At 35.6% G+C, this 24375-nt stretch overlaps 1 long non-coding RNA gene across 1 annotated transcript in view; it reads right to left on the bottom strand.

Moving 5' to 3' along the window:
* Positions 1-24375, bottom strand: part of LOC148056738 (uncharacterized) — a 269426-nt gene that overhangs the window by 65163 nt on the left and 179888 nt on the right. The window contains exon 4 of the long non-coding RNA XR_015702513.1: positions 5468-5520. This is a non-coding gene — a long non-coding RNA (uncharacterized LOC148056738). The remainder of the gene's footprint in view (positions 1-5467; positions 5521-24375) is intronic.

The following is a 24375-nucleotide window of genomic DNA, read 5'->3' as shown; positions in this document are numbered from 1 at the left end:
CCCTCCCCCACACACCAGAATTTCAGGGAATAGTTTTCTATATCTTAGCTTTTTGAAAAGATATTTTTTATTTTACAAGACAGTTGTCTTATGAAATTTTGGATAGTCAGTTAAAGCCTAAATGCTACAATATGAAAAAGTTTGTGTTGCCCTGGGACTTGAAATAATTCATATGTGCACATTGGGGTCCAGCCTCTGAGTTGGCAACAGTTCTAGCAATGAGCAATATCAAACCTCTTCATCTAATCAGCCGCTATTATTCACTGGTGCTTTCCATTTTCTTCAAAACTTGAATGTCCTAAAAGAAAACCCTAAAATCCCCCATATGCTGCCCTCCCTCAACATATTTTGGGTTTGTTTGTGGGTTTGTTCTTTTTTTTAATCAGAAAACACAGGAAGTAAAGGAGCTCCACAGGCAAAAAATAGATTCAGATATCACGAAGAGTCCAACTAAATAAAAGGAAGTCTGGAAAACTCAGAGTTGCTACTGCATCTATCCTCACAATCCCCTGTTGTGGCAAAGCTCTGAAGGAGTCTCCAAACAGCATGCGATTTTATAGACCATATGATCTGCAATATTTACCATGCATAATGGAAATAGATAAGGCAAAGCAAACAGCTTGAGTTTTGTATTTCCTTGCTTTTTATTTAGTCTAGGTTGTTAGCACCATGTGAATATATATTTGGGAGTCTCTGTGTTTGTGTGTGTATGCATATGTGCATGTGTGTATATATAGGTATAAACAAACATATAGAGTCATTTCACTATATTTTTCACGTATCATAAAAGAATACCTTCTGAGCAATTAGCTTTTAATTTCTAGAATATCCTAGGAAAAGAAAAAGTGTTGCTCATTTTAGTCAGAATTGGAAAAAACAAATTACACTTGCTTCCAGCTCCTACATTCTCTTGTTGTCCCTAGTGTATGCTGCTTGTTTGTGGAGGTCTGGAGTTTTAATAACAACAAATGTCAACACCTATAATCAGAATATTTGACCATTGCTTTATAACTTTAAAATGCACTGCTATAAAGTGTTAAGCAAATGAGAATAAATGGGAAATGCATTTGCTAACCACACTTTTTTTATTGATCAGTACATACAAGAGTAGGAAACAGATACACATAGAAATTTTTAAGTAGAAGAAAACTTCCATATTACATTGAAAATGTAAAGGCACACATTTCAAAGGGATTCCTCTACAAATACAAATATGTGTGCAAGTCCTAGGTCATACTGCCAACATCTGGCTTGCTTGCCTGGACCTATATTTGAAACCCCTGCGGGGCAAGGAAGAAAGTAAATACGAGGGTAATTCAATATATCAAGACTTACCTGCTATTGCTGTGTTGAGACTAATAGGGTCATATTGTTTCCTTTTATAATTTTATGTTTATCCCTGAAAGCCTGTCCCCTCAGATTTTCCACTTGTATACATTGCTTACCAATATCTATTATCTATACCACTCAGTCTACTGCTTGAAATCTGCTCCCACCAATCTTTACAGTTCCACACTAAGGGTTTCTGGGGAAGAAAAAAAAATAAAATAAAATTTTTGCTTGGGAGGTTCAAGAGCAAAGCACCTCCTGCTCAGCAGTAAGGTGCAAGGGAAGACAACTTTAGTCACTAATGAAGTATGTGCATGATGTGAAAGAAAGAGCTGTTCTGTGCCACCAGGTTTTCCTGAATGGAAATACAAATTCATCAGGAGGACTTTTCTGGGTTTGATTGCTCTGAGCCAAGGCCACCTGAACACCAAGACTCCTGTTCATTTCCATGGGCTTTGAATCAGGTCCTGAGAAGGCACATTTTCTATTTTTGGTTGCTTTTCCTCGTTACCTTCAGATCAGGTTGAATTCTATGGGAAAGAAACCCTTTTCTTTACTTATGAAATATCCCAATTTCTGTGGTTATATTCATCATTATTATTTGCGTAATTGTTTGTATTAATAATATTTGACAGTATGTATTGTTTGGGAATTATCCCCATCAAGTGTTTATGATTGATTACCTAAATTTACATTATTTATCATGCCTTATTGGATTCTGAATATTTTTTTTTCACACAGGAGAAAAATGTATATGGAATTCAGAAGAATGGTGAAAAAGAATAATGTACCTGCAGGATATATTATTGAGCTACAGATTATTTATACTAAATCTCATGAAACTTTTGAGGTTCATAAACAGTTGCATGAAAATCTTATTGCCATCCTAATATGCTTGGGCTTTTTCTAGTTAGTTCTTTTATTTCTCTATTTGCTTTTGATTATTTTCATTTGGGGTCCTTTTTTTCCTTTTTCTCATGTTTAAGAAGGGTTAGTTATGAGTTTATTATAACATATGTAAATTTGCTTATTTTTAGAAAATGTTCTTTAACACTCTGGTTTCCTTGTCAGAGTCAGTAGTGCTAATAGCTGTGTTAATAAAATTATTATCTACAGTGAAGAAATTGCTTTCCATACATGGAAATTTAATGAGATGGAAATTTTCAGGAACTGAACTGATTCTCAGCAGTGGTTTGGTAGGCTCTCATAACATCTGCCCATCTGCAGACTGGAAATACTCGTCGCCAATAGAGCCGTCATTAAATTAGCTCTGCTTTTGTGTTTCACTTTTTTTTTTTCAGTTTCATAAATTAACTTGGTTAGCTAAATGCTAATGGCTATCTAGATTTACTGACGAGAAGAGCTTCTTTCCTCAGGTAGATTAGGTTTCAAGAATGCTACAGGGTTAGGATTTTTTATCCATGGTATTTTATCTCCCTAGAGGAATGAAGAAGTGAGTACATGCATCCATTACAACCCAGTTGTAAACAAGATCAGTTCACTAGAGACTTACAGATCCTTCTACCCCTATTAACCTGAGATGAGGAATTTATTTATCATTTCCATAGGCTTCGATATTATCACCCACTATAAGGCATACAGCAGTGTGGAAACAAACCCCACACTGCACTTTGTTTAGAGCCTCGTGCCCTTTCTTGCCCAGACGTGATTGCAGCCATTCCAACAACTGCAGATGCTTCGGCAGGGGCTTCAGGTGCATTTTGGTACGTAAATTGTTACACCTGTAACTATTTTCTACCACTTTGTTTTTCCCTCTCATTCCAAAAGAGCATGCTTTACCATGAAAAATACAAGAACTGACCAGCTTTGTTACACGAACATTACAAATAAAAATCTTCATCTCATGTTCAGACACACACAACATTCACACACAAAAATGTAAAGGCTTTAGAATGGGCATCAAGTATTTTGAGCCATTCTTTTATCACTGTATAAATTAGGAATGACAAAACTGAGTTTATCAGAAAAGCACAGATATCAAGAGAATATACAGCCTTTTATTTTTGTTTTTGTCCTTGCTGGATGAGTAATTCATGACCTGTATATAATTGGCTTTTAATTTCATCTTCATGTATCACAGAGAGAAGCAAAGCTGTCCCCTGCCTTGCTTCCGTGAGCTACCTTAATCGAGCTTACATATATTAAGCATGTCCTTGTTTTATTCCTAACGGTTATTTCTCATCTGGTCTCCAAACTACATCTCCTGACATTCACAATTAAGGAACTCGCCATTCAAAGCAAAAGTAAGTGACTTTATCATTTGACTGTAGATCCTAAGGAGCAAAGCCTCTAAAAGATTAGATATTTAATCCTTTGATTTACTGTGTTGGCAACTACCCTATCTATTTTATAAGCAGGTTGACAAAAGTATTATGGGGCCTGGGATTTGTGTAATGGGGCAGTATTAAACCTTGCACTCTTCTGTGCTGAAAAGAGGAATAATATTTTTCTAACAGAACAATGTTACTGTGAACTTCCTATGACGGTACTTGGGGCGAAACGGAACATAACTGTTACTGCAAACAATTTTATGTGATGAATTTACCAAGATATATAAGACAAAGTTACTGAATATATTCAGAATCAACTATCAACAAGTTCTTAAGAAGTGAGCAAGTTCATTACAAAGAAGCAGCTAAACGAATTTTAAAGAGCAGATTGATCTCTTCCGGAGAGCGGGGAAAGTAAGTATGGTTACAGAAGACTGGAGAAGGTCGAACATGGTATCGAGTGAAAGGGCAGAATAGAAGTGTCAGGAAACTGCAATCCAATGGAGAGAATTAATTTGAGGAAAGATACCATAACAATCTATTAAACAGTTTGTACACACCTTGACAATGTTTTATCAAGAAGAAATTGTTTATCATCTACTCACTATTATGGGTTTATCCTTAGATAAACTTTTATCCTTATTCTTAGATGAACCCTCAATATCACCAAACGGGGTCCACTTAAGAAAGTTTAAGAAGGACAAGCAGACAACTGGAAAAGTTTAAGCTATAGCCACCATGAAAACGTTGAAAGAACTCCAGGCTTTTTGGTCAAGAACATAAAAGCATAATAACAATCTTCCAGTATTTAAATGCCACCAGTAAGAGGTCTGTGACCAATTGCACCATATATCTACCTTATTAAGAGTACATATAATCAGCTTTATTTGCACCAGGGTTAGGTTTTAGGGAAACCTTGCTAATAGGATAGGTAAAATTGGAGCAAGTTACCTAGGGAAAAAAAAAAAAACACTGTAACATTTCAGTTGATATTTTTGCAAAACAGTGTAGTTACATCTGTCAGAAATTATTTAGATATAATTGATCCTCTTATCCTCTGGCTCTGACAGACTAGATAACTTTTCCAGGACCATTCTAACGCAACTTTTCTGTGAACCCTCCTGTAACTGATAGGAAACAATGTCCTTTGGCAAGTAACTGCCGGTGTGACAAGTATTTAATACAAGTTCAAACCCAGTGCTCCAAAATAGTTTTAAGTTTCAGACAATTCTAAAGGGGATCCTCCACCTCTCAAGCAGATTAAGGAATCTCTGGAAGGGATTATCACTTTTCATTTTAACATTAAAAATTCTACATTACACATGGGCGCAGTTGCAGTAGACAAGTAATCCTTTGCCTTCCTGAGGTATTTGCAGTAAATCTTCATTCTTTGTTAAAAAGAATCAATACCAAAATGTGATTGAAATCTAAATTAGTACCTCTAATTTAGAAGCTAAACAAACAAACCCATCAAAATTCAGTAAGGAACAGATTTTCTTGACTTTAAAAAACTGGTATAAAATTGTTCAAAAATACTGAACTATTTAGAAGTGATAAGTCAGAAACACTAACTTAATTTCCTTGAAATTTTCAGCCAAAGATGGAAAGGCTAATGGTCAAATCTCTTTCTCTCTCTTTTTTTTTTTTTAACTCAATCTGCAGTAATGAGATGGGAATCAATTTGAAATTACCTTTTTGAAATCCTGTGAACATGCCACCATCTCAGGTGACCTTTGGCAAGCCACATACACGTGATGTCATTAAGAATACAAGTAGCTCATGATTTAATCCCTTTTGTTTCTGATTCTGAGGGAGCTGAAATTTTGCATAAAACAGCAGCTACTCACACAATTTAGACTGCAGTAGATTGGAGTCCTCTATTTGTCCAAATTCTTTCTTTCTGAAATGGAAGCACAGAAAGGGTATCCAGTTACATTTTAGCCTTGTCCTTTTCAAAACAGATCTGAAACAGAGCCATAAGAGTTCTAAAGTATGAAATCAATATAAACCCATGCACAACAGTGATGGATGAAACTAGAGCTACAGATAAGATCTAAAGAGCACTGGATTTTCACAAGAATAGATATTTGGGAAAAGATTTCTGACCTACTTCACCCAGAATTTCATTAGAAAGCTTGCAAGATTTTAGTATCATCTCTCAAGATGAAAACTCAAATTAATTCATCCTTTTTATAATTAAACAGCAATATAACATGTACACGCAGTAAATTGTGACCAGAAAATTACACCTGCCATCACAGGATACAAAGAGGTAAGCGACCTTACTGAAATAGTTCTCAGGGAATAAATTCTCACAACATGAGTTTAAGATCTGTTGTTGTACTAATTATGAGGCTAAAATGATAAACCTATATATTCTTCAAATTATTTTTCCAATTAAAAGAACAGGAAAAGAGCTAAATTTTGCAAACAGAAATAATTCTAGCGTTTAACAGTTCAGTTCAAAAATATAGAAATATTAGCTTCCACTTTTTTTTGTTAAGGGAACACCCACTTAAGTTTCTCAGGTGGTATAAGGTCAGTAGGTGAGCATGGAGATGACAATGTTGTTACCTAAAAAATGCGTTACCTAAAAAAGGGCTTTTACTTTTTACAGCCAAAGGTAAGAAACAAATATATCAGGGCAACACTTCGAAAATTTAAATTTACAGGTAGACCCTACCAGTCCCCAATTTTTTTTTTTTTTCTGCTACCCAGTATTTTTAAGTTTTCCGCTGAAAGTTTCTTTGAGGAAGAAACACTGTAAAAGTATCACTGCTCTTTTTTGTGGTGCTCTCACAAATACGTTAGACAAGTTCTTCAAAACAGGCAAGGACTGATAATTCAGATAGGACAGAGCACTAGAAAGGGTAACTTGAAATCAGTACTCAAAGTACACTAGGAGGAACCCAGTTTCTGTCTAACTCCACTAAAATTCATAAATAGTCATTCAGAATCTGGTGACTTATGGTATTGTAGCCTAGGCCTAAAATAAAAAAATAAATAAAAAAAAAAAGAACAACAAAAAAGATAGAAATAGCAGGTCCTTCCCTCAAAAGTGTTTTTTCTGACAGTATAACCAAAACTATGTCTATATGATAAACATCCACTGATTAATCTTGTCCTGAAAGTATAGCATCATAATCTAAATAGCTGCCCTCTTTCAGCACTTTCACTCCATGTATTAATACTGTGCTGCTTGGTATACCATAGCTCTTCATTTTCTTGTTGTCTGCAACATACACAGAGACCAGCCAGACTTCCCCAGTCCATCCTAATGCCTGAGTTGGTCTGTCTGAGAGCACACTACAAGATCCAACATCTTATGGAAAGGAGGGAATTTAAACACAAACTCATTGAATCTTAAAATACCAAGCTGGTTTTCACCTGCGCATTTTCTGCCAGTGACATTTTTTGAGATACCTTAAGAACTTGTTCTATTCCTCATTTAAAAAAAAAAAAAAAAAAAAAAAAAAAGTTACTTTCTGGAAGTTCTTTGAAAAATAAAATTGTGAAGTCAGTAGTGGAAAAAACATATTAAAATAGAAAATAGCTTTTAGTCAGAGAGGAAATCAATTGCGAACCAGTCCCAAGAACTAATGCTTGCTTGGTTTACTGTACAACATGGTTAAAAAGCTGCCACTTACCAATTTATGCTTCCAATCTTCCTTCTATCTGCTCTATATTACAGGGATTACAGAAGTGGCTGATAGAAGTAGGCAGAAAATTTATTTGGATTTGCACTTTTTTTTGTCTCCAGCACCCAGGCTAGGCACAATCTGCAGTCATTTGGTTGAAACCTTTTATCTCCTTTTGTATCTATCAGTGTCAGATACACTGAACACCAAATTTGTATTCAGACTGGGGTACCTTCAGAAAAGCACAGGGTACAAGATCCTTAAAAATTCTTCCACACAGCATAATAGAAGGAAAATCCCATAATAATATAGAGAAGAAGGGCATTACACACACTCTTTTGGTTGACAGTGCACTAGTGAAAAGTGAAGGAACCAAACCTAAGCAGAGCTGAAATATTAAATAGGTACACCCTATGAAGAAAAGAGCAATTTTCTATCAGAAATTGCTAATTGGCTTAATTGTTTTAAAAATGGCAACATATCACTAGTAGGACATTTTGATTTTTCACTTTTAAATAACAGTTTATTTCTGAGCATTTCATCTGACATGTAATATTGAATTATAATGTAAAAATTCAAAATGTAAAAACTGACGAAGGAACAGAAAAGCACAAAAATTACTTTATCTTAGAGGTTCTCCAAGTGAACCCCTCCACTCATGATTGTCTGACATTGAAGAATGCCTCTCTTCCTATTAACATTTAAATCCAGCAGTATGTGCAGAACTAGATTCAATGCTTCCTTAACAAATATACAAAGTTTGTATTTACCAATCACAATGGTAGCATACACCATTATACAATCTTATGACAAAGTCTTGCAGTGAACTCCAATGTGTCACAAATAATACGGACTTTGTCCAGCTAAAAGTTTGTATTTCAAATTTTGAAGGGTGATTTCTGTTCTGTATAACCATTTTCTTATGTAACAATATCATCATTAGAACTGCCTATATCCTTCCCAGTACTTCAAAATGCACTTACTGTAACTTCAAAAAGTTTTATATGTCTCAACTTCCACTACGGTAGGAGTTGACAGAAATTTAGTCAATTCAGGATATATCTACTTGAGCAAGTCCTGCAATAAAATAGAACTGGGTCTGAAGAATGTTGAAATGCCCACATAATATGTGCTGGAGATCATTTATTTCAACTAGTTTTGATGTGGTTTTGAGGACTGGATGCCCACTAACAATTGCTGCACATTAGGGGCGCTCCTTATATGCATGCTCCAGTTTCGTTCTAAAATGTGTCTTTCTCCACACGGATAAGCAGTGTGCTTATCCCCTCCAGCGCTAAAAAAAAAAAAAAAAAAGCAACAAAAAAATCCAAAGAGAAAAGCTGGTATAGACTGTCTTTTTGGATTGAAAATATATACATTGCTGCAACTCAGATCAAATTTTAGTCCTCTGATATCAATGGAATTGTATCAGAGATGAGTATAACATACCACCTTCGCTTTCAAAATCAGATAATCCTATTAAATGGAATATATTTCGGCTGCAAAACAGGAATTCCATCATAGGAACAAAATAGAAGTTTTTAGATTTTGTCAGAATGAAACCAAGATTGTTTCTTGCAGAAACAGGGAAGGAGAAGCTCATCATAAACAGCCAGAAGGCTTGGTAGTCAGAGCATTCATCTGCAATGTCTGGACTTAAATCCCTGCTCTGTTTTATTTGAAGTGAGGACTAGAAGCTGTCTCTTCCTCCAGACTTTGCCTTCACTAATCGAGTTGGTCTCTCTCACTCAGTAGAAAGTTGAAGTGGCTCTTTGGGGACAACTCAGTGACTGCCTAATGCCTGGCCTTGCTCCTCTGATATGGCCACAGCCTGGAGCACCGGCTTCTCTACTCTGGGGCCACAGGGACTCCATCCATTTCACGCTTTGATCACAAACGCAGTGCTGGCCAGAACTCCTTCAAACAGATACATTTCTGCCAAAAATAACTCCAATTATTTTCAATTTTCCTCACGCTTTTTTTCCCCTTAATTCTCGATCAGTTCAAACAAATTTCTAACTGGTTGTTCACCCTGCAGTTACAGCTCACGAAGGTGTATGGTTACAGATTTGGGTGGTTAAAAGCACAGAAGTGTAGCCTGCTATCTCCAACTGTCCTTAATCCAGACATGTTCATAGCAATGGCAGCAGGAATTCCTTAATGCATTGAAATTCTCCCGTTCATATATTTAAGGACAGCATAGCCTTTGCAGTAGTATTATGGCGAGCCTTGTCGCTGAGCAATGCTCCATTCAATATCATTCCAAAACTGGTCCAGTTTGTCTTTATGCCCTTCATATAGATATAGCTGTTCTTGAAATCAAAGGTCATCTACCGGTCTCGTACAGTCAGAATGTAGATGCATCTATAAGGAGCACAGTGACAGCACAAAAAGAATGGTAAAGAGAGATTACGGAAGGCTACAGGATACAATGCTAAATAACCTTAAAATCCATAGAAAAAAGGGATAAGAGGACTTCACATGCATTTGTTTCACAAATAATCATGTAACGTACCTATTTCTTTCCGAGATCTATTTTACATATATGGTTATGATGTTTTCTTCGATGAAAGGTTTTCAATAAGTCATGCAAAATTTCAGTATTCTATGACTTTTATTAGGCTTTAATTTAACTGACTGCTTCTATGTACCCTCCTAATGGGTAAAGAGAAATAAAAGGATTTGTCATAGCATATAACACGCTTAATTCTTTTCTTTCAAATTCATCATCTTTAATTTTGCAATAAAAGTAACCATAGATGTACTTTTTTTTTTTTAAAGGCTGCATTGTTCTCTGATGCCTGTAAACAGAGATAACCTTGGGGGAATCTGTGAATGTACACTCTGAACGTGTTTTGCAAGAGTGGCTGTGTTAAGTGGTTTCTTTGTCAGTCCTAGCACAAAATACTGTGGCCTGATATTCTTAGGCTGGCTTGCAGACCTTCTTCTTTGTGAATACAGATGACTGTATCATCAAATTTAATTTAAATTATATGACTATCTAAACTAAATGGTAATCCATAAAGAAACAAACATTCAATCTACAGCTGAGGATTTATCAAACAAACACTATTCAAACTCTGTATGAATTAATAAGATTTTGAGCTAGTCTCTTTGATTTATTTCATTTCACTTGTGAAATCCATTTTACATTATACAGGTTACATAAGTGAGTACCTATAAAAAAGACATTTCACAATCAAAACTAAGCCAGAGCCTTTTTAAAAGCTTCATGAGTGCAACTCTATAAAATGCAAAACATACTCCGTTTTGCAAATAAGTTTACAAAGTGTTACCGTCACATTTCTGTGTGATTTTAACAAATTGCTTTAAGCAATCACAGGAAACAATTGAATGCTGCAAAACACACTAATCTGGGAAAGTGTCTGTTTGGAACCCGAGTGTACAATTGTTATCATATTGGTGTGAAATTCCGTCATCATTTTAAGTAAAACCTGAATTTGATTGAAATCACTCATATTTTTTGACTGAAAGCTTAGTAATTATTTCCAGGTGGTATATGAAAAAGAGAAATATTTTCTGTAAAAATTGCAAAAAAACCCAGGATACATTTGAGTGATTTGAATGTTTCATTACAAAGCTGTCTCATAAATACCAAAAGAGAATAGCAGAATTTTGTTACAAAACTGTTCTCCGAGTCTCAAGAACTAATTATTTTTTTTGCTTTGGGACATACTGCAATATTAACTGAAGTCAGCTGAAAATTTGAGACCATCATAGAATGTAGCAAGGTTTGGGGAAAAGTGATGTGACAGAGTCTCTATGGCTTATCTGGACAAATGAAAGACTAAACACAAGTAAGGATATTCCTGAGTTGAAATGTACACTTTTTCATGATTATAAATATACTCCTTCTTCTATACGCATTTTTATTTGTTTAGGAAGGCGATACCAAAATATTTATAACTAGGCTATAAAGTAAAGTAACTATGTTACTTTCAACAGATGTATATTTTCAAACCTTAAAATGCATGAATTTTTCATTTGGATTATTCTCAAGACATAGCATCTTTTTGTGCTACCTTGTTTAGCATTTGATTGTTTTATTACTAAGAATTATGCAGCTAATTAAATAACCTTTGTCTTAGCCTTTAATTTTCTTCCTCATAGAAAAAGCAAAATAAATTCACCTTGTCCTTCTCGTAGGCTGAATAGCAGCAAATTAAAATGGGAGTATTTCACTTGACAAATTTAATCCATCCATCTGTTTTAAAATTTTCTGTCAAAACCCCCCAAATATACCTGATGCTCTCCTAATAACTAAGCATATAGTAAAATCTGTGATGTGGAAATGAGCAGAATATGACATTTTCCTGCTAGTCTAATGTCTATTAGGTTTTGACACTTGTCTATCTTACTTGTCAGCTTGGAAGTTATCTGGATTTGTTCAAAGATATTGCCATATTCACAAACAGACAACATGTTTCTCTCTTTATCATATCTGACACACAGTGTAAGGCAATAATATGAAGAAAAATACTGCTGCTATTTTAAAATCTGCTTAAATATCACTTCCTGCATTTCTGCCCAAAAGGGATGACAAGGGGAATTAATTTACTGGGGTTTAGAACCACTGAGTGTCCTCTGATACTTGACTCAAGTATCATATATAATATTTTATACAGGATTTTTTAGTAGTCTAAGTATTCCACGTGTGTCAGAAGCAAAAGACCGAATGGATGTCATAGTCCAGCAACTTGTCTAACACCCGGTCTTGTTTTTCACACAAATGTTTACAAGGGGTGCTAAACATCACTGCACTGAGATTTCTTCTAATTAAGTAATTTATAAATAAAAGGGGATCCCAATTACCATTCCTCAGATTTCAGAAACAACCAAGCTGCCTCCTGGAGACAGCAGGACCTATCGTCCAAAACACCTGACACGCTCCTGAGACGCTGATGCATCCGCCACTACAGAGCGAAGGGTAGATTTGCCGCACTGACAGCAGGAAAATAAAGCTTGAACTTCAAAGGACATGAATACCGTATCTGTGGGCCTCACAGCCCTACTCGTGCCACCTTTCGCTCCCAATGTATTTTTGTTATTCACATGGCTATTTCCTATTGACTCTATCAAACATGGTACTAAAAAATAAAAGATATTGGGTGAGATATGGAAATCGCTTTCCAAGGGAATTGAGCTTCCATCTGCCATTTACACTTTCACAGTTTCTTCTGCATGCCCTCCTTCCATTTCTGCTTGGTTTCATGATTTAACTCCACGGATGCTGAGAGCGAGTCACGCTAGCATGCAATTTTTGGTTTGCAGAAATCATAAGAGAATAAAGTCCATAATTCTCTATTAAAAAAATGAGTATTTTTCTGAGGTCACATTTAGTTTGGTATGTTCTTGCCTTTTAAATTAAAAAAAAAAAGGGCAAGTTCCAATCTTTACACAAGCAAAGCCTTGGCAGCTGAATGAAATAATAATAATAAATCCACAAGAAAACAAAGAAAGAAGACACTGCAACTATCTGCTCCACGGGGAGGTAGAGGAAGGAAATTCTATTGTGAACAATGTATGTAGGACCTGCACCATTCAATAAGATAACATGTAATTCCTGGATCCCTGGAGCTTCTTAGAAAGGCTTTATTGAGCAACCTTTCTCTATTGCTTAAAATGTCACAATCTTTTTTTTTATATATATAAAAAAATAGTGTTCTTCTTTTCCATTGTCCTTAAGCTCAAAAAAGCAACAAACCTTTTTTTTAATGTTTACAAAAATCATGAGCATCCCAGCCTGCCATAATTCAGTATAACTGTTTTTCTGGCAAAATAAAACTAATATAAATGCATTGGCAATGTAAAGCACTAGATAATTGAAACAGTAGCAATCAGTGATATATCAGGACAATTATTATATGCAGCTTCAGCCTGCTTTGATAGTGAAGGTTCCTGGTTTGATATTATTAAAATAACATTAACTATCCCCGCCTGGGTGTACTTCACACTCCACACACATTTACTGTAGCATCCGAGCACCTCATAATCATTTATAATTTATCTTCACTGTGAGACACAAAAACCGTATTAGCCCCATTCCACATTCACAGGACTGAGGTACAACGAGAATAAGTCACTTTCCAATTTCATATGCAAAATTGTTTCTGAGACAAGACGTAGAAGTGGCAATTGCAAGCCTTAGGCTAGTTCCATACTCACTGGACCGTCCTTTCTCACAGACCCCTGCTATTGAGATTATGAAAATTTGTAGTACATTACAAAATATACTGTTGGCTTTTCAGAAGTCTTATGTAAGACTGACTTCATCTTCTGGCAAAGTAATAAAGTGCACGGAGGCTGTATAGTCCTGTTTCTTATTCCTTTGGATATTTATTATTTGAATTATTTTAGTAATACAGTAATATTTTGAGGACCATAATAAAATGTCTGAAAGTGTCATCTGTCCACTGATGTTTTTGAGGTATAGTTATACATCAGTATTTTAGCAAACAGACATTGCAATAATGAAGAGTTTTAATAACAGTGCCTGGTTTTCTCTTTATGACTTCAGTGCTTCTTCTCAATTCCCCACTTTTAACTGAGCTCTAACTGTAAAGCTGAAGACTCGTATCTAAAACAATCTTAGTACAGAACTTTGGGTTTTGAGTGCAGGTCTCCAGTTGTAATTTAAATTGGGCATGAGAAAAAAAAAAAAGTACATATGCATATGAAAAGGTTTTAATAGTAAATATATTTACAAAGGAGCTTTGAAGAATACAGAAAATTTGTGCCAAATGCTTGTGGAACAGAAGTGTAGACATTTAGGGTTTTTAAAACCTGTAATCACAAGGAACTCTTCATTTTTCTCATTGCTATGGAACAATAGAGACAAACCTTCAGGATGTAATCCTTTCCCTTTGCCCTCTCTGATAACTTATTCAGAATGATGGGGTGATCTGTCTTCTCCTTTCCCAAGTAATATTCATATCATAATCATATTCTGTTCGGTAAGATGATCTGCGAGCATTGCTTGTCAAATGGGGATATATTATTCAATAGCAGTGGTAGTAGAATGGGTACCCCACCTTTCTCTCATTCCCAATTAGTCTTTACCTGCAGAGCTTTGACAGAAACAGGCATTATCCTATGGAAAAATGCATTTTACTTAAATTCATCTCCAAATTTATAGTGTTTGAAAAATTCCCCAAAACAATTTATGTTCAAAACAAACTCACATCCATTTCTCCCGCAGAATTTTCAGCTTGGTCACTGAACTGAAAGTCTGCCAGTTGCCCTGCTTCACTGTCTACTTATAGATTTTAAGGACAAGAAGGATGTTAAGATCAGCTGGTATGACCCGCTATAGAAGATAGGTAAAAAAATTTTACCCATTTGCTCCTTAGTGAACCCAATATGTTTTCTTTGACTAAAACATATGGAATAGCTAATGATACGACACTCCAAACCAAAACCAAATATATTAGTAGATATGGCTGACAGTATATGAGAAGCCAACAAAACTCTCCTCCAAAAGTCTTACTAAAGTTGTCTGCTATGGACAAGTAGAACGAGGGTATATAATTCAGGGAGTATAAATAGTCTTTCTGCTCTTATATCAATATTTTATGCTATTCATGGGGAATCAAGGTATTATTAATTGCTTCTAGCAACACAGGTAAAGTAAAAGCTGATCTATTAACAACATTAAAACTTAAATATTAATTCCTAGAAACCACAAAATGTACTAATGTCAGAGCTGAAAATGGAAATGTTACAAAAAAGAAAAAAGGTGTTCGCTTGTTTAGAAGCAAGGGCTGCATTGTGGTTTTAGGCTCAGCCTTGAACAAAAGATGTTATATAAACCGTACCAGCCCAGAAATAGCTTTGGGAGACATTGTGCCTGAGGCAAGTTCTAAACTAAAAAGTTCTTCTGGCAGAGTTGTGTAATGAAGTGTGATTTGTGACCAAAGTAACCATGCTCTTCGTGTAGATAGACCTAATGGCAAATACTGCGTTCTTGCTAGCGTGGCTTGCTGTGCCTCATGGGAAGGGAAGCTAAGCAGGGCACTGGAATGGGTCATATTCGTCTAAGCAGAGTTTTAACATGTATGAGGTGTTGTCATACCAGGAATACCTTGCCAGCACAGTATACAGATGTAGTTGCACCAACAACTATTTATAATGCAGACCAGGCTTCAAAGATGGCTAAACGTGTATCAGTAAACAAATGGACCGGTTTATAGCTCTTTCATATCACCAGCAAAACAATGAAATACCTTCCAGTAACCTCACCTTCCGTGCCAGAGTCCTGGTACTACTTTTTTCCCCAGCCTTGTCAATAGTTCTTGGTGTACTCAAGGGTACAACCTGATACTTGGATATTCTAAGACCAGGTTTCAATGTCTATCATTTGGTATCTATTGATTTTTCAGCTATGTCTTTAGCAAAACGTGAACATAATCTATGAATCAGTTAATTTCACAAAAGATTTTAGAGACTGCTTGGAAATGGAGTTATAAACCTGGTGGGAAATGAAGCACAGCCAAGCTAATTCTCTTTGCTTTTTCAATGACTCATGGTATGGCAGACGTAGCTTGACAATTCAACAGCATTGTTTGCAACAGTTTAAAATAATAATTAAAAAATGAAACAATTGGCAGATAAGAATTATTAAATACAGTCATAAAGCTCCATGACTCTCCTATAATGTCTGCCACAAATATATTTGAGTGCCAAATGCATATTTTTAGAAACCATCTTAGGTAGAATTAATTATATTGTACTGGAAACTGTAGAACAGCTGATGACATATCAATATGCTAATGGTATCACTAGAACTTCTGCATTTTAACAGAACAGAGGTCAATATGCATATTTTACTTTAATATAATATAAGAAATAATTGTACATCTAATTAATATTACATGTTTCTGGATAAAACTATCCGCGTCTCCAAGAAGTATCAGCATCGCTTCACATCTAGGCTAGATTTTGCCACCTACCTAAAGATAAATAGGTCTACTCTGAAAATGAGTGTGCTTATTTCTGAAGAAATCCTGAACCAGAAGAATTATTTAATATAATTAAAGGTCCAGCCCCCGCTCCTTAGTAACTGTAAAATGCACCTTCTTGCACGAGTGTTCCTAACAACCATTAAAAGATAAGTGCCTACTAAATACTGCTGCCTAAGTACTACTTAGCAATAGGAAGAATGGCAGAAACCAAAGACGACTTAAACAGTTAAAAATTAACTAGTGCTATTTCTAATTTGTAGTTACCCAGCCTTTGGCATAGAACCAAGCCACTGACAGTCAGCGAGACACCTGCAATTCAAAAAAGTACAAAAGGGTCTAATAAGGACCAAAATAGCCACAATCCTGCAGGGACATGCACTTACAAATGAGCATCAAAGAGTCAGTTAACAGGGAAAACTGAGGACAGGCCTAAAACTAAATTCTGCTACTCCCACTGGAACACTACACCCAAAAGAAACATTTGACCAGTTTTATGAAACAAACAGAAACAAAAAGTAGACTGATGTTGGGAAGGAAGGGTTGAAGCATTACATGATTCAAACATTCTCCCCAGCATCCACCTCCCATCCAAGCAATGTAGCCTGGAGACGACACCTGGACTTCAACGCTTGGAGGCAACACTGATGACTAGACCAGAATCATCCAATGAAGTGTCAAGGTACAAAACCAATGTAGGAATTGAAAGGCAGTATGATATAGGCCACAGATATTACATGTACACAAGTATAGTGGTTCATTTGAGAAAATAGCTAGGAATAACACAGGAGTTAAAAAATATGGAAAGCTCACCTTGTGTGCATATATCTAGTTTCAAATGAATATTTCATTTCATATTAAATATTAAAAAGTATTAATAACTGATATTAATCAGTAAGTATTAATAACTGATGGAATTCTGATTTTTGTTAATATACAAATATCTTTTGAATGGTAAATATGTTTGTTATGTTAGAGTAAGTTTTATTTTGTAGAGGAGGGGATATGTATTATTAATTATTATTCATGGATACATGCATACTGTGGGGCTAACCACAAGAAAACAAGCACTGAGCCAGACCCCAGACACATGGATTTTATCACTTAAACTTCAGCAGTGTTCTATGAACATTATTCAAAATAAGGAGACATGCTTTATGGTGGCCTTAAAAGCATTCCAGAAAAAAAGACAAACAAACATGTGCTTCATGGACAAATTTGTGGGGCCTCTTCTGGGTTTTCTGCATATACATATCTCTGAGAGCTACTGATCAAAGTTAATGATAGATTAATCCTATGCTCTCTGAGATACATTTACAAGAGAAAAATGACTGGCCCTTCATTCCCAGCTAGTTAAAATGAGGTATCGACTTGAAATTCCAGCAAAGCAACCTCTAGAACATCAACTAATATGAGATATATTGGAGAAGATAAAAAGACAAGGAGAAAAAATTTGATCCTTGTCCAAAGCAAACAAGCGCAAAAGGCCTATTGTAACAAGGGGGAAAATAAATCAGATGGACATTTTATAGCAAAGCGTAATTTTCTCATAATATGTCTTTTTAAGCTAAAGCTATGACAAAACTGAAATGTTTATATGAAACCATGCAACTGTCACCAAGCTGTTCATTTTGATGAAAAGAACTTACAATGCCTTTCATTCTAATATTTTCTAAATAGAGTATTTCCATTTTTCAACTTAAACCTTTTTTCCACTGCCAAATTTCCCATCAGACTGTAACAGAATTTTTTTTAACACTTAAAAAGCTGTCAATTTTAATTGCAACACTCTTTTGCCCTCTTTTTCTGTACTCCCTTGATTTTTGTCTTAATGAAGCAATTAGTCCCTGCTGAGGTCAGTTCTATTTGCTCACAAATAGTTTTCTAGTATGTTCTCAGGCAGGTACAGAGAGAGGGTCATTGTCAGATAAAGTGATGTTGAAATAAAGAAATATCTTCTCCCACTAGTGCCAGGGGAATCACTACACACAATAAGCAAAGACCCTGCATAACCAGTAGATTTACAAAGCTACTTTTCAAGCTTCTTAATCAGCGAGAGGCAATTAGACCTATCTTCACTCCCTTGTCCAGTGTCATATCTAAGTATACCTCAAAAAACCTGCTTGTATTATCAAAGTTTTCTAAATTAACTATATTACTTTTTAATCCCTCAATTCACTTGCAGATTATTTCATTCAAATATGTTCTGTCACACTAAAATGAAAGATGCTGCAGAAAAGCAGCTTGTCAAAGACAAACGTAAAACCACCAGAACCATGTTGGATAAGGGAAATAAGCGTTTGGAAGCTTTAACAACTGAATTCGTTGAGGTAAATTTATGTCATTCATAACAATCCAGAAATCAATTATGATGTACAGTCTTCACTAAGGTCTGTAGATTTTGCAGGACAGTAAGCAGGACAGCAAAGAAAATTAATGACAAATTTTATGTAAGAAGCCCTGATAAACTGGTTCCATTTGCTACATTTCAATATTGAAGTAATATGAAATATTTTAGTGTTGACTGCAGAGACAGAGAAATGCTTGAATTTATTAGTATGCAGTTTATGTTCATTCTGCTTAGGCAATTCCTACTGAGGTACCCACAAAATAATGACAAGTTATCCACCAAAACTGTTCTTCCAGTCCAACAGAAATGCCCATACAGTATCGTATTTGTATTGCCAGATAGGGCAAATAGAAACAAAATTGTTACATTTCAAACTGTTTACTTTTTTGATGACTAAAACTATTGCAAAACAAGTTTCAAAACTGGTCATCTTTGGTGTGAAATAGAAAACTTAAGTACATCCAAATGTAGTCCTCAAAACCATCCTTTGATTTTGCAGAAATGTACTGTTGTAGTAATTTCCATCATTTCTTCCATAATACAAGATAGCCCGCTAACCAACAGCGGTTTCTGTCAATGATGCTGTACTTCAGAATACCAAATTCAGACCACACTTGTACCACAGTGCTGAGATCAATATAAAATCCCAATAGCTTACATATACGTACACGGATATCCCTATAAATTACTTCTAATTATAGCAATAGACAATTTTATTTAGGAGCTTTTCTTAGATTAGCAGGATTCCAGCAAGTTCTGGTACTGCTGTAATTTAGGTAAATGGTGCTTGTCAGAAGCAGACAGCTAATACAAGTTGTATTAGAAAAAAGAAATATATATGTATTTTTTTCCTTATTGCTGATATTTTTGCATGTATGTTTGCTTTCCTATGTTTCTGTTGTAATTTAAACATGATCTGACAACATTGTTTTCAGATACTTCTCTATCATTCTAACCAATGGGCTAAGTGACGACAGTAAACACCTGTAATAACCATTCTTTTTGTAGCTCAACATTTGCAAGCACCAAGAGAGATTATGGAAAATAACTTTTTGCTGAAGTAAAGGTTCACATAGTCTTGGGCAATGTTTTCAAGTAATTGCCTTAACACTGAAACATCTGTTGGCAGTAAACATTCACGACTAATGTTAGCTCTGAAAAAGAGATCCAAGGCTTAGCTCTTCTTCATAAAGAACTTTTTTTCCTTTTTTTCCCTTTTTTTTTTTTTTTTTTTACCACTTTCTGTCCATTTTTAGTCATCTAAAAAGTATTCTTGTCAGGTGAGGTAAGGTCAAAAAGTTGTTCTAGCTCTTTCTGAGAATCAGTTGAATACCATCACCCCTGCCAGTCCTGGGAGACATACCTTTGCTTCAGGTCTGACAAACTGCTCCTCCGTTTCCAGCTTGCCTCCTCCAGGCTAGATTTCTATCTTTCTAACATTTTCTGTATTAAAAAACCCCCAGGTAACTTGCTTCCTGTCTAATGACTACTTGAGAGGATTCATAGTTACAGAAAATCAATGTTTTAAATGGTATCGAACAATGCTCTCAGAATCTCAAGGTGACTGGTTCAATCTTCACTGATTAAACATGACACAGTATCATCAAAGTAAGCTGCAAAGTTGTTCTTTGCCTGTTTTCTTATGCCTTTTCAGACAGAGCATCACATCATTTCAACCAGGAACCTATCCTGAGCTACAAGAAGACAATGGGAGTTCTGCAATATATTTTAAATGAGTGGAAACAACCAAATTTGCTGAGGTCCTGAGGATTAACTATAACGGGTGAAATACTTCCAAATCAGTGAAAGGGCATTCATTTTGGAAGAAATATATTTGAAAGTATTATACACATTATAAGAGACAGATAACATCCATCTACTAACCTACAAGGCTATGTGATATTTTTCTGCAATCTGTTTACTACAGCTAAAACAGAACATCTTAAGACATCTTAACGTCTTAAGTCCTGGCTCCTCCAGGACTCCCTCTATTAGGGAGCGCCATTGCCATTAGCCTTCAGAGTCAGGCTGCATCTTGCTCTGTCTTTCTGTCTATCTGGCCCAATATTTTTTCCTCTCCTGTGCAGTGAATACTTTCACACAGGTTTTGCAGCATGCTAGGATGCTTTTTAGAAACTGCGAGTAGAAAATGTCAACCCCTTCAGCCAGAGTAAGGATTACCACAGGTTTTCCAGATCCTGGTCATTAAAGAATAGCATGTGATGACATATTCTGCACTGTCCGTTCTGGTCATTACTTAGAAGACAGCAGTAAACCTCATTCAAGCATTTCACAGAAATTATATTAGTGCATCTTTTCAAGAAAGAGTGTTGATCTCCAGATGCCGAGTGGATGCAAGTGTCTTCATATACCTTTCCCTGCATTGGATTTTTTGACTACTTTTCACTGGTCAGGTGATGGAGGATTCCAGATTTCTCCCCAAGAGTACAAATACTAAGGACTCAGGAAACTAGACCTTTTATTTCATCTACTTCTCTGAGTCTGAAGCACTGAAGCATCAAAATTTTAGTTTCTAGGCAACTTTCCCAAGGAAATATGGCTGCTTTTAAGTCATTATGGTTTCAGTGATTGTAATGATTATTTAAATGTAAAAATACCTCTTCAAATAAAAATGACAGGCTGTCAAGTTCACTGGTGATAAATGGTATTTTGAAAAATCAACATAAAAGCAATTACAATTATAGGACATACTTTTTGTACTCATAATTCTGGAGTTTTGCAGTTACCACAACATGCCTCGAATGCCTCAGGTAAAGAGGAATTCAGCTTGCCAGCAGAGAGAACTTGTGTGATGAAATGAAGAAAGCTTAAATTATGTCCTACAGCTTTATTGAAAGCAATGTCTATAACCTTCAAAAGCTCTGAGCACGTGTTGTACATCTCCAGCTTTGAAAAGGTCAAACTTCTTTTTCATTTTTCTCTCTTATTTGCCATTGCTTTCTTTTCAGTAGGTAAACATAATGCTCATAAAAGAGAATGTAACAGAAGACGCTCCAGCAAGACATAATGTTGAACTTCTGAACCTTGTGCTCTTATGAACAGAAGTCAGGATTGGGGCAAGTTTACCCAAGCTACTCTACCTGTCTAATTAATAAACTTCAGTCCTGAAAGCTGCCTACTTCTCACAGAAAGGTTGGCAAGGGTAGAAGGTTGGGAAACCAAGTGTTCTTTCACTCATATTCACATGTAAAAACCTAGTCAGATGCTTTCAACAGAGTTGAAAGAGCTGCTCTAAGTGTGTACCTTTTCTAAAAGTCTTAGAAGGCAGCCTGAAAAACAACTTGAATGATGGAGGCTATCTCCTAGTTGAGGATATTTGCCTCTGTCTTCCACTTCTGCCAGGTAAAGCACCTGTCAGTTGGTTGTGCTCTTCATAACCACTCCATCCCATTTCTGGGGGTGGCAGCAATACGCTTAATCAACTCGTTGCTGAAAGGAACCATCTGAGAGACCCTGTCACATAGCTCAAACCACTCTGAGGATATCACAATGTAACAGTGACATTTGAAAGGAAAGGTGACATTAGATCAAATGCATCCCTTCTATTAACATGCATTCTTCCAGCACAGCTAAAGATCTATGCCCTAATGTATTAGACAAATATGTTCCATTAACCCAGAGCAAAGTTCCTGTATATCCCTAGGAGAAGAAAAAAAAAAAAAAAAGTCTTTTCTCCACAAACAAATAGCTGTAGATGGCAACATTTAACAAAATGAAATAAACCCCACCTCGATCAAAACAATCAAGTGCCCAGTTGCACTTCAAGGGAACATGACTTTGAGGTCTTCAGATTACAAGCAAAAAAACCCTTGAAGTCAGGCAAGTCTGCAGAGTATTGTGAATTAGTTTCACCAATGTTAGCAAATTCATTTTTGCATAAATGTAGCCAGAGAAAAGGGCAAGTGTTGCAAACACGAAACACTGTTAGAGATTTATCATTTTTTTAAAAAAATGGACAAAGAGTGCAACTCTGCCTCTTCAGCCATGGATAGAAGAACTTTTTTGAACAGAATTAGAATGCAGGGGAATCGACACATTACCAAGATCAAAACTCAGTGAGAAATTTTGAATAGTTCAAATGAAAGATGTGTTGATTCTATATTCTGTAAACTCAATACTTCCTTCTCTTTGCCTTCTGGAGGACCTGAGAAGAAAGGCAGAGAATGAGAGTGGTACGTAACATTTATAGGTACAAATCTAAGACCAGTCAAGGCCATCAGAACAAGAGCTGGTGCTGACTTCCTTTAATTTGCAAGAAGCTGCATTACTTCCTCTGGGGATGTTCCAATAGCCAGGGAATGGGATAGAGCAGCAAAGACTGTTTATGGTTGTCTTATTCACCGTTCCAGTTCACTATTCCAGTAATAGGCTAGGCATGAACCACTTATACTTGCCTTAAAGAATTTTCTTGAAGAAGTAAATTCTGACTAGAGCATTTGGAGTTTCAAAATGTTTTGTGACAAGGTAGAAGAGGAGCAGGAGGAGAGAGGTGAAACACTCTAAGAAGATGTTTTACAGTTATAATACAACCCTAAAATCAAAAAAATCTAAATACATTTCATTTAGCATTGCAAAGTCCTATAACTCACTTATGAGCATCTTATACCTTCTTCTCTTATTGACTTGAACTCAAGCTTCAGATATAAAAAGCTTAAGAAACAAATTGGGCCAAATTTATCCCTGATGCAATCCTATTATCTGCAGATGAATCTAGGATATTTTGTTAATCTCATTCCTACCTCTGCCTCTTTTCCCTAAATAAATTCTAAAATAATCAGTTTTACTGTTCCTTATTACATCATGCAATAGAAACTTTTTAGATCTTATTTTGATGACAGAAATGACTGCAAAGGATTTTAAAATAGCATGCAGTTCTCTAAGTCTTACTTCCATGTGTGCATAGAGTAAAACATATCAATTTTATATTTTAAACTCTCATCCTATACCAGGCCTCTGTGACAAGATCTTTAAAGTCTTGTGGCAAATCAGAAGGAATATATTTTCTACTTTGATTTCATACTTATACCTAGAATTTAGCTTCCTTTCCTCTTCATCTGGAATACAAACCTCATAATCGATTTCAACAGTTTTCCTTAAGGCAACAGATGACTTCTGCCATTTTTCTAGGTGCTCATTTTCCACTAGATGAAAGTAACATAACTTTAAGTTCTTTATAATGATCATTGAGTTTGGTAAGAGTAGATACTTTCTATATTTGCACCTCTTTTGTCACAGTCTCCTTTCCTAAATATGATAACCTTATTACAGGTGGTCTCCCATAGACTTTTACCAACAATATTTTGTATCTAAAGCATTTTTTATCTCATCAACCTGGCATGTTATCAAGTGTGTTTATTGCTTAAGACTTCAGGCAAAGGACTGTTTGAAGAGTTTTATAAAGATGAGTACAGAAATGCAATAACACGAATTATTCCATTAGTCATCTATTTCAGATCACACAAGTGACAGTCTTCACTGAAGACTATTATTTCACAGACATGTATGAATACACATATATGTATACACACACATATATACACTCAATCCTTTTCTCTACATAGAAGCATCATTTATAAGGCATCTAGCACAAAAAATATTGTCTATGTAAAGTAAGAAAAGCTTCCAGGCACTACAGTAGTACAAATAAATAGTAGCCCACATAGGCTAATGCGAATGAATTCTTACAAACCCTCAGTAAATGAGAAAAACTTAGATAACCTTGTCTGCTTAAAAATCTCTTTCAACTGTCATTTATTATAACAATGTTC

This window comes from Nipponia nippon, unplaced genomic scaffold, assembly GCF_047370975.1.
Source record: "Nipponia nippon isolate SJK-2023a ecotype South Korea unplaced genomic scaffold, ASM4737097v1 scaffold_12, whole genome shotgun sequence".
Classification (NCBI taxonomy): Eukaryota; Metazoa; Chordata; class Aves; order Pelecaniformes; family Threskiornithidae; genus Nipponia; species Nipponia nippon.
Note: the sequence above shows the minus strand (reverse complement) of the source record. Positions and strands in the feature narration are given on the sequence as shown.